Raw genomic sequence first — 11,029 nt, 5'->3', positions numbered from 1 at the left:
CAACTACTGAAGGCTGTGCACCTGGATCCTGTGCTCTGTAACAAAAGAGACGCCACTGCAATGAGAAGCCCATGCACGAGAAGAGTAGCCCCTGCTGACCTCAACTAGAGAAAGCCTGTATGCAGCAACGAAGACCCAGCACAGCCAAACAAACAAACCCCCATGGGGTGAGGGAAAAGGCTGTGGGAGAACAGGTGAAACAAGAATGATGAAGTGTGATAACCACTGAAGTTGGGATAATGATCATGAGGTTTACTATTCTGACTCCTTTTTTGTATGTTTGAAATTTTCTATAAAAAATTAAGAACAAATACTACAGGAAAGCATGAATCTCTTTCCATTCCCAAATGTATAAAGTAACCAGAAGAGAACAATCTTGCTGTAATGCTTTCAGAAAATGGGATCAGGATTTGAGGGGCATTACTTAAGGAGTATGTGGCGGGAGAGGAGCTCCAGGGACAGGATGGTACAAGAAAAACTGTTTCTTAGCGGTGCTGAAAAAGCCATAGAGTAACACAAATTTCAAGATGAAAGGAGTATCAACTATGCCAACTATTGTAGATGTCAAGAAGGAAGGGATTAAAATGAATGCTCCACTAGATATAACTAGGAAGTCACTCTTGACCTTGGCAGGATCAAAGTTTTCATTTTCAGTGGAGGTGGGATGATACACAACTTTTCCAAGAACTTGTCTATGAAGGAGAGGTAAGGTGAAGATTGTAATCTCTCCTTCAACCTCAAAGAAGAAGAAATTAGGGCATTTTTTTTGTTTTTCATGCTGAGGGGAAGTTGCCCCTTTGAGAATGATTGATGATATAGATGAAAAGAGTAATGACTGACTGGCTTGCAAAGCAAGGACTCTTACTAGGAGAGGGAACATTGAGAACAAATTATACATACATCCCGCTGAAGCAGAGAGCTAGCTTTTTCTGATCACAGCCAACGTACTTGCCTAGTTTATTTTAACTTCCAATTACTGTTCTGGTGTACATATTCACTCACAAGTCCCACACGACAGATCTATTTATCTCAGTTTTATACACTGAAGAACCAAGATTTTTTATGACTGCACTTCAGGCATACCTTTTGGTTCTTGAATAAAATTGCTCTTTGTGGCCCACTGAAGAGGTTTTCCCCTTTAAAAAAAGGTTTTCGTTACAAAAAATGAGAAGCGCTACCTCTTCTCTTAGAACTCTTCAGTTTGTTTACTGCTCTTATTACTCAGCCTACTCGCTCCACAAAAACTTTTCAAGAATTTGTCCTTTTTCTACCATCGCTAACCTATAAGATGGTGTAGATCTGTATTTCTCTTATTACCTTTCCAAAAATTATTATAAACTTTTCGAATCTGAAAAATTCAATTATATACTGATTACGCTGACCAGCTATCTCTGAATTCCAAGGAGGGATTGAAGTAAGGTGTGTAAGAAGGGGATTATTCAACACGTCAGGGAAAACTTCATTCTCAGGGTTATGGGGTGGGGGGGCACATACTTTGGGTAAAGCAGAGGCGGAGGAGAGCACATAAGCTCTTCTTTCTTAGGTTTCAAGATGAAATAAATGCACCTGACGCCCGCGTGGCAGAAGAGCTCCGCCAGCTGAGCGAGCCGGGGCTGGACAGAGGCTGTAAACTCGGGGACACTAGTGAGACTCCGCCCAGTGTGAGCACTCGCGCGTTCCCGTGAGGGCGTGCACGCGTACGCAGTCTTGTCTCGCGCAGGATCGAGCCTGTCAGGCGGGAAATCTCGCGAGATCAGAGACTGGGATGACTGTCGGGAGGAGGGGAGTGGTGTTGGGGAAGGGGGGGAATCTGGGCAGCGGCCGGGCTCTGTGGCTTCAGGGCTCGGAGAGAGAGAGGGAGGGTGGCAAAGAGAGTGAGTCGGTGCCGCCGCCTGCCTAAGGAGAGAGGAGGGGTCCCGCTTGCCTGCGCCTTTCGCGGGCCGAGAGCGCGAGGCACCCGCAACCTCTGAGGCCTCCGGCCCCTGGGGACCCCGCCCCGCCGCCGGCCGGCCGGCCCGGGGCCTCTCTTCCCTTTGTGAGCGCCCCCTTCCCAGGGGTGGTGGTGGTGGCGGAGGGCTGTGCGTGGGCCCGCCCGCCGAGGGGCCGCGGCGGGGGACCGAGAGGGCCTCGGCTGTGTGAGGACAGGAGGCGGCCGAGGCCCGGGCCGGTTCCCCCGAGGCGGCGGCGGCGGCGGCAGCGGCTCCTGGCACTTCCCCGCGCCATCTTAGCTGAGCCCAAGCGCTGAGGGCGCCTCCTCGACCCCGGTCGTCCCCTCGCCCCCCCCCCCCCCCCGCCCCTTGTCGCAGAGCTTGGGCTGGGCGGCTTGCTGGGGCTCCGGGGGGGGGGCGGCGGTCTGTCGCCTGGCCCCCTCCTCCTCCTCACTCCTCGCCCTCCAGCGTAGCGGCTCCCCCGGCGCTGCAGGGGGCTGCTCCTGCCTACTCCGCCCCAGACCTGTCGGCGAAAGGGTAAGGGCTAACCTCTGCTTTGGGAAAGGGAGACATGGAGGAGGCGGGGAAATTCGGCCCACTCTGGCCGCTGCGCGGAAGCTGGGATGTGGGGGTGGGGTGGGGGAGGGAGACAAGGAGGGTCTGTGATTCTGTGGGTGGGGTGAGGAAGCTGGTGAGCTAGGCGCCCTGCTGTTTTGAGGGGCAAGAGCAATTGCATTCCTCTTTCCTGAGGGTCACCGGAAGGGGTGGTTGAAGGGGATGTCTCGAGGAAGGTGTGGCCCTCCTGGGGAGACAGGGTTGATGTGTACCCCGACTTAAAGGCGCGAGGTCCCCTTCCCTTCTGATCCCTCTACTCCTCCCTCTCCTTCTCCTTTGTAGTGTCTGTATTCTTGAGAAGGGAGACTGCTCTGGGTAGTCTACTGGGCGGATTCCTCCCGCCCCCCAGGAAGTCTGTACCCTACTTCTGTAGGGGTGATGGAAGCGTTTCTTTCCCCCTACCCTTCCCCATCCTTTAGTCTGCTGCAGTGCTGCAGAAGTCCAAGGCAGTTTCTTCATACACAGGCCCGTGTATACACTGAAGGGAGGGGGAGCGGGAGAGGGAAGTAATGGCGCTTCCCTTAGAAAGGTTACCCCTTTTCCTTTGGTTTTAAATCGATAACAGTACCGGTTTAATACTCTTTCCCGGAGATGTGTCCGTGGGAAGTATATCTGTTCCTGTTCTTACTGGGGGGATATGGCCACTCAAGAGGGACCTTGCCACGTTAGGAATAGTTTTGATGGTCTCTCTTGCTCTCTTATTTGAATACTAGATTGACTGTGTGAACATATTGGGTTTTCGTTAAGATTCAAGTAAAATAATTTTGTTTTCTTTGATTTCCCTCTTTTTTTTTCTTCCTATGACTTTTGTAGTACTTAAAGAATTATTCAAGATTATTCTGTACAGACAGGATGTCTGATGGACATTGCTTCTCCCTGAGCTGTGAATTTTTAGGGTTAATACTATTTTGTATACATCGAAATTGGAATTTTCCAAAAATGATTAGGCTACACACCTTCCTATTGCAAATGCTTTGTTTCTTAGTGTAAGGGAAAAATAAACATTAATTTGCCTGATTATGCTGTAATAGAATATTCTATAATCAAAAAAGTCATTTTCCACTTTTGCTTCATGTCATATTTGTTTAAGACAAATCATCTTATCTGGTTTACAGTAGTACTTATTGGTTTTGTTTAGTAGAATAGAAATAAATTTTAAAAAATTTACATTCTAGAAGTATGTTGCCAAGTTCTTGTGACCAAAGAGTAGTCTTGAAGTCTACAGTTGATACTTTTCTCTTTACTGATGGAGTGAGTTCAAAACGTTCCATACTTGAATATCCATATAATTAAATAACTGTTACACAGAGTGATGAAGATGACTAAATACAGATATCATGTCTTGACATTTTACTAGCAAGTTGTATTTAGTGTTTAAGCTTTACTTAGTGGCTGACTTGTTTTTAAATACTTCCCTGCCATCTACATTTTACATTGTTCATCAGAGCTCTTTTGGTGTTTGTTGCATTTTGAAACCCATTTTAAGACAAGGATTTAAAGATGGATTTAGAGGTAGTAGTAGTGTTAAGCATTAATTTAGTTTCTGTCTTATTTCATGATTTTAATATAGGAGGACATGTTAATGGTATGTTAAGTCAGTTTTTATAATTTTTACTTGGCAAATGGAATTCTCCTTGCTTTCTTTATTCTCTTGATTTTTATCTGAGTTCATTTACACTTAAACAGCACTTCTCATTTGAATCTTTATTTCATGGCACAATGCTGCATGTTGTGGTGGGCAGTTTTTCCCTGTATAGCAAACTGGCGTGAAGTTTAATTCTCTATATTATGGCTTGTTGTTGATAATTAATTCCTGTATACTAGCATGTGTAAACCCCAGCATACTGCTTATTAAAGAGTGGCTGTTTTTGTCTTTCAAAGATTCAGAGAGAGGGGATTTATCAATAAGGGCTACAAAACTTAAGGATGTAGACAGGATATAGGTAAACTACATGCTATACATCAGAATGTGGGAACTAAGAAGTACTCTTTGGAACAATTATAAAGAGACCCTTGTCAATAGTTGGTAGGAATTCTGCTAAAAGTGGTAAAATTATGTTCATGACCAGTTAGATAAATTCATCCTTAGGGAGTTATGGCAGCTGAGTTCTGATGCTGCTGTCAGAAAGAGAATACTGAGAACTGTTAGTCTGAGTTGGTTGATTCCAGATTAGTATGGTACCTCTTGTGTTTCTAAATAGTTCATCTACAAAATGGCAGTGGACATCACTTCCTGTTCTTTCACAACTGACTCTCTGAATTCCCTTTTAATGACTTAATTTTTGGCATTCTCGTATCTGATTTGCTAATTTGGTTATAATTCTCATGCTTTATAGACGGAAGAATTTGTAAGAATCAATTTGGTTTTAAAAGGTTTTGTATAGAATTATCTTGACAGTAACTAAGTGTCTTTCCAAATTAAAGGATATTTTCTTAAACGTTTCAACTCTGAGAAGTTTTAAAGAAACATAACAATATACAGGACCAAAAGTATGAGTGAACTGAATAGAAAGTAGTTACTGTATTTTCTGTAATATATATTTTGGGAGAACAGTAGATAAGCAGTTAATTGACCATGTTAGTATACACCATGCTTTCTGCATATCAAAGTATATGCATGATACTTGATCCCATGTTATGGTGCCATCCCAAGTAAGAAAGAAACTAATTACTTGGAAAATACTAGAAGAACCAAATACTCTTAACCATAAAAAGTGTTATTTAAGAATTTGCTAGTACTTAGTAGATATGGAGCTGTAGGAGGGCACAGCAACCCATTCTAGTATTTTTGCCAGGAGAATTCCATGGACAGAGGAGTCTGGTGGGTGATGGTCCATAGGGTCACAGAGAGTCAGACATGACTGAAACGACTTAGCATGCACGCAGTGGATATGAATACTTAGTAAATCCAGAAGTTATCTAGGCTAACAAACACATGAAAAGATGCTCAACATCACTCATTATTAGAGAAATGCAAATCAAAACCACAATGAGGTACCATTTCACGCCAGTCAGAATGGCTGCTATCCAAAAGTCTACAAGCAATAAATGCTGGAGAGGGTGTGGAGAAAAGGGAACCCTTTTACACTGTTGGTAGGAATGCAAACTAGTACAGCCACTATGGAAAACAGTGTGGAGATTACTTAAAAAACTGGAAATAGAACTGCCATATGACCCGGCAATCCCACTGCTGGGCATACACACCGAGGAAACCAGAATTGAAAGAGACACGTGTACGCCAATGTTGATCGCAGCACTGTTTATAATAGCCAGGACATGGAAGCAACGTAGATGTCCATCAACAGACGAATGGATAAGGAAGCTGTGGTACATATACACAATGGAATATTACTCAGCCATTAAAAATAATACATTTGAATCAGTTCTGTTGAGATGGATGAAACTGGAGCCCATTATACAGAGTGAAGTAAGCCAGAAAGAAAAACACCAATACAGTATACTAATGCATATATATGGAATTTGAAAGATGGTAACGATAACCCTATATGCAAGACAGAATAAGAGACACAGATGCATAGAACAGTCTTATGGACTCTGAGGGAGAAGGTGAGGGTAGGACGTTCTGAGAGAATAGCATTGAAACATGTATGTTATCATATGTGAAACAGAACACCATTCCATGTTCGATGCATGAGACAAATGTTCAGGGCTGGGGCAGTGGGATGACCCAGAGGGATGGGATGGGGAGGGAGGTGGGAGGGGGATTCAGGATGGGGAACACATGTAAACCCATGGCTGATTCATGTCAATGTATGGCAAAAACCACTACAATATTGTTAAGTAATTAGCCCCCAACTAAAATAAATAAATATATTAAAAAAAAAAGTTATCTAGAGGGCCAACTGTTGGCATTGAATTTACATTTGAGAATAATCTGTTATGCAAATTACCTGGAAATAAATTCTGTTTTGCATTTGACCACTTCAAATATTAAAATCAGTTTATCTCTCCTGTGTATATCTTTTTGGTTATCAGTAGTCTGTTGTAATAATTGCACTCATACTAATTTAACCTTTTAGAAATTAAGAGCTTTTTTATATGTATTAGTTAAGGGCTGTTGTTCAGTTCCGGATCATAATATGAATGAATCTCTTCTAAAGTGTCAATTCTGTAGTCAAAAATAAAAGTGAGATTGTTGTATTAGAGTGCCAACGTATGTTCATCCACCTTTAGGTTTCTGTACTTGTTCATGGCTGGATTATTTTTTATATTGTTCAGGATTTCAAATTCTAAAATGTAAGTGTAGGAGAAGGAAATGGCAACCCACTCCAGTATTCTTGCCTGGAAAAGTCCGTGGACAGAGGAGCCTGGCGGGCTGTAGTCCATGGGGTTACATGACTGAGCATGCGTGCATGAGGGTGGAGGGAGATGGGTTGGTAGCAATAAACTGGTAGAACTAAAAAAAAATAAAATGTAAGTGTAAAAATACAAATCCATTATACTGGATGAAAATTTTTAATTTTTAATGATTTTAATTAATATTTAATATCATTAAAGTGTCTCATACCTTCTTAAAAAACCCACATGAATTTAAAAATGGTATGGAGGGACTAGAAACAGTTTCAATTGGGATGTTCTGTCAACATTTGGTAACAATTATTTCTATATCAGTCTCTCTTGTTTCTGCTAGAAGACTTTTTGTTCTGAAATAGAGTTTAAGGCTGCATCCTCTTACCTAGTGACAAAATTGAGTGGCCCATAAAAGGTGGAAGGTTTTTTCACAATCTAAAGTACTTGGCATGTAAATAAAGTTAATGAAAGTACAGGTTACTAAATACTTTACATAATAAATATGTAGCCTGTTAAAAATATCAATGACACTGGCATTGTTACATAAACATAACTACATTTAATGTACCCTAACTTATCTTTAAATTTAAGAAGGGGATGATTTTTCCTTTTGATAAAATTATTCAGTATGATAGTGTTGTGCAGATTGAGAAATAAATGAGTTACTTCATTTAAGGAAGACACATGCAAAGTTCAGTTTCTGAGAAAAGCATCAACAGATAATGGTATGAAGCACAATATTTGGATCTGTAGTCACCAATAATAAACTGGTGCTTAACGTATCTTAATTTCACCATTTATTAGCTGTGTGACTTCTTTATGTAACCTTTTTAAGCCTCACTTTCCCTGGTGGCTCAGAGAAGGAAATGGTAACCCACTCCAGTATTCTTGCCTGAAAAATCCCATACACAGAGAGGCCTGGTGGGCTACAGTCCATGGGGTCGCAAAGAGTCGGACATAACTGAGTGACTAACACACTTCCCTGGTGGCTCAGATGGTAAAGAATCCACCTGCAATGCAGGAGACCTGGGTTCAATTCCTGGGTTGGGAAGATCCCCTTGAAGGAGGGAATGGCAATCCACTCTAATATTCTTGCCTGGAGAATTCCATGGACGAGGAGCATGGCAGGCTACAGTCCCTGGTTGCAAAGAGTTGTCTGAGTGACTGAACACTTTTTCCTGGTCTATAAAATGAAAATAATGTCTACTTTATAAGGTTGTTAGGTTTAAATGGGATAATTCTTGTTAAGTACTTAACATATTGCTTGATATGTAGTAAGCACTCAATAAGATGTTGGCTTTCACATACTGGCCACTTAATAAATGTTTACAAATGAAGATAGGGAGTCTTAATTTTTAAGAATGAATTACATTCCATAATTTTTATTTGAAGTTGGATTTATACATTTGGAGCTCTCTTTCTATATGTGTGTGTGTGTGTGTGTGTGTATGTATATAACGTATTTTTGAAAGAAATGGTTAGAATTTCTTTTTTAAAATAATATTTATTTATTTGGCTGACTGAGTCCTACTTACCATGTGGGAGCTTCGATCTTCATTGCTGCATGCAGGATCTTTAGTTGTGGCATGTGGAATTTAGTTTCCTGACCAGGAATCAAACCCCAGTGCCCTCCGTTGGGAGCTCAGAGTCTTAGACACTGGACCATCATGGAAGTCCCAGAAAAGGTTCTAACCAAGGGTAGCTTGCAAACTTTTTGTACCTATAATGAACTACTATGTGGTTCTGTAAGAGATTTTCTTTTTCCTTTGCTGGATGTAAACCTGTCTTGAAGACAAAATTTCCTTTCCCTTTGGTTGTCGTTGGTGTTCAGTCACTAAGTTTGTGTCCGACTTTTTGCAACCCCATGGATTGTAGCCCTCCAGGCTCCTCTGTCCTCCACTATCTCCCGGAGTTTGCTCAAATTCATGTCCATTGAGTCAGTGATGCTATTAATATCTAACCATCTCATCCTCTGCCACTCGCTTCTCCTTTTGCCTTGTTTCCCCCAGCATCCGGGTCTTTAACAGTGAGTTGTCTCTTCGCATCAGGTGGGCAGAGTTTTGGAGTTTCAGCTTCATCAGCAGTCCTTCCAATGAATATTGAGGGTTGATTTTCTTTAGGATTGACTGGTTTGATATCCTTGCAGTCCAAGGAGACTTCTAAGTCTCATACTTCTACTTCCTGGAACTCTTTTCAGTGTCCCTGACTTTGAAGGAATTCAAAGTAGTCTTGTTCTCGTAAGGCTTTTTCTAGGTATCTTTGTAGGTATGTCCCACCTTGAACATGCTTTATATTCCACAGTATATTAATTCAGCTAATGTTAAGTGATGATTATGTGCCAGTAAGACTTAGAATTCTGTCTTCTCATTTTTTCCACTTCTTAAATAGTTTTCTCAAACTAGATATTCAGAGGAAAGCAAGGACCTTCCTGTGGTTGTCAGTTCCTCTAAACCAGTTCTTTTCAAATTTTAGGTTGTGACCCATTAGTGAATTGTCAATTCAATTTAGTGGGTCACAACACCAGGTTTTTTTAATGAAAAATAATGGGGAGATATCAGCGTGTGATGTGTAAGTAAAGGTGAGCATTGTAATGGGAAACTTCTTTTGGCTTTATTTTTATGAGATCTGGGTACACAGTTAAATTGTTTTGAAATTTCTTTTTGAACCCTCATATCTGAGTATGCTTATTTTTTTTCTTTCAACAACTCTTTCAGTCTGTCCTGATTCTAGTCTCTAGTCTATTTGTTAGTTATGTTGCACATATTTACCTTTCCTAGATCTCAAATCTTGTAGGGTACTGAAGACTGTCTAGTAAGTCCTGGGCAGGATGCCAGCAGTTTGGGATATGATGATAACTTCTGAGGTTTTTATATTGGGGAATATATTATCACATATCTAATGTCACATCTTACATACGTGAGGGCAATTTCTCACGAATTACAGAATTTATTTAAAAAAAACACAAAACTTTATTAGGAACATAATAAAATATATTTTATTTTTACTTGAGGCATATGTAGATTTAAACTATTAATTGTAACATGTAATGCAATAAAGTTTATTATTATGACTATTTAAATTTATAGAGTATATTTGAAAAATTTCAGTGTACTTTTATGCATTGTCTAATGATATCCGTATGTTTTGGTTGATATTTTTAATTGACTTACGATAGTAGTTACAAGTCTCTATAGTTTGTATTTTGGATTGATTTCTTCCAATTTATTTCCATGAAAGCTGAGAAAAGTTTCAGAAAAAAGTTGATGAACAGCATTATTAAACAAGGTCAAGGTTTTTTTCCTTTTTTATACTTGGGAATTTAATGTCACTCAAAATTGGAAAAGCTTTGTCTCTTTGCCAAAAGCATCCATAATCCTTGATTGTAATAACTTATTAAGGTGTAATTGTACTTGATAAGGAAGCTTGACTCTTCAACGTTGCACGGAAACTCTGTATGGTATATATTATAGTATTTAATATATAGAATTTAAATAAACTCCTGCTGTGTAAATGGTAGATGATGATTGTGATGTTTTATAGAGACCATCACTTCGTAGGAATACACTATTTCAGTTAGTTGTTTCTTAAAATTCAAGGCTTTTGAGTCCTGGGGTGCAGTATAATGTGCTCACTTTCACATTCTTTACTTTATGTGATTGTTAGCGATGGTAATTTTTGCATTACCTGGAAAAGCACAAATAATTTAAACATAGAGTAATGAAAAGATCCTTTTATCTTTAATTTAGATACTGACAAAATCGTTTTCTGTATTATGTATGAAAGTTCAGGTCTATGAAGTAATGCCATAAAACTTAAGGCTAAAAGGATTTTAAGAAGGAAAAGATGCGAAAATTTTCTACTTAGGAAAGAAATGTTCTGTAGTAGAAAAACTTGAATGCTAACAGTAGAAAGTATAGAATTTGGATATTTCTTTGTTTATGTGATACTTTGAACTCATTATAGATATGCATACAAATGTAAACTGGAGAAATCACTGTGTTCAAAAATAGCGTGGTTTTAGGGGAAAACAAAAATAGTGATACATGAATTTTGTTTTGTAATGTATATTACTTTGATAAGTTAGAAGAATAAGAAGAGTTTGTTCCTGTAGTAAAAGAAGTTTTACTGAAACCCTAAATAATGGATTGTTACCAAATGAGTTTTTCTTTGATTGA

At 40.0% G+C, this 11,029-nt stretch overlaps 1 protein-coding gene across 4 annotated transcripts in view; it reads left to right on the top strand.

The window, feature by feature from the left end:
- The first annotated feature begins 1,791 nt into the window (after positions 1-1,791).
- The window catches only part of TAOK1 (TAO kinase 1), a 91,065-nt gene continuing 81,827 nt past the window's right edge, over positions 1,792-11,029 (top strand). For 2 of the 4 annotated variants that reach the window (XM_081580236.1, XM_081580234.1), the window contains exon 1: positions 1,792-2,465. The gene's annotated coding sequence lies outside the window, so the exon portion shown is untranslated. Of the gene's footprint in view, positions 2,466-6,737; positions 6,801-11,029 lie in introns of all 4 variants that reach the window. The other 2 variants (XM_081580235.1, XM_081580237.1) reach the window with 2 other exon arrangements.

This window comes from Giraffa tippelskirchi, chromosome 3 (genome assembly GCF_054371585.1).
Source record: "Giraffa tippelskirchi isolate mGirTip1 chromosome 3, T2T-mGirTip1v1.2.pri, whole genome shotgun sequence".
In the NCBI taxonomy this organism is placed as follows: Eukaryota; Metazoa; Chordata; class Mammalia; order Artiodactyla; family Giraffidae; genus Giraffa; species Giraffa tippelskirchi.
The sequence above is the reverse complement of the archived record's forward strand: the minus strand, read 5'-3'. Positions and strand labels throughout refer to the sequence as shown.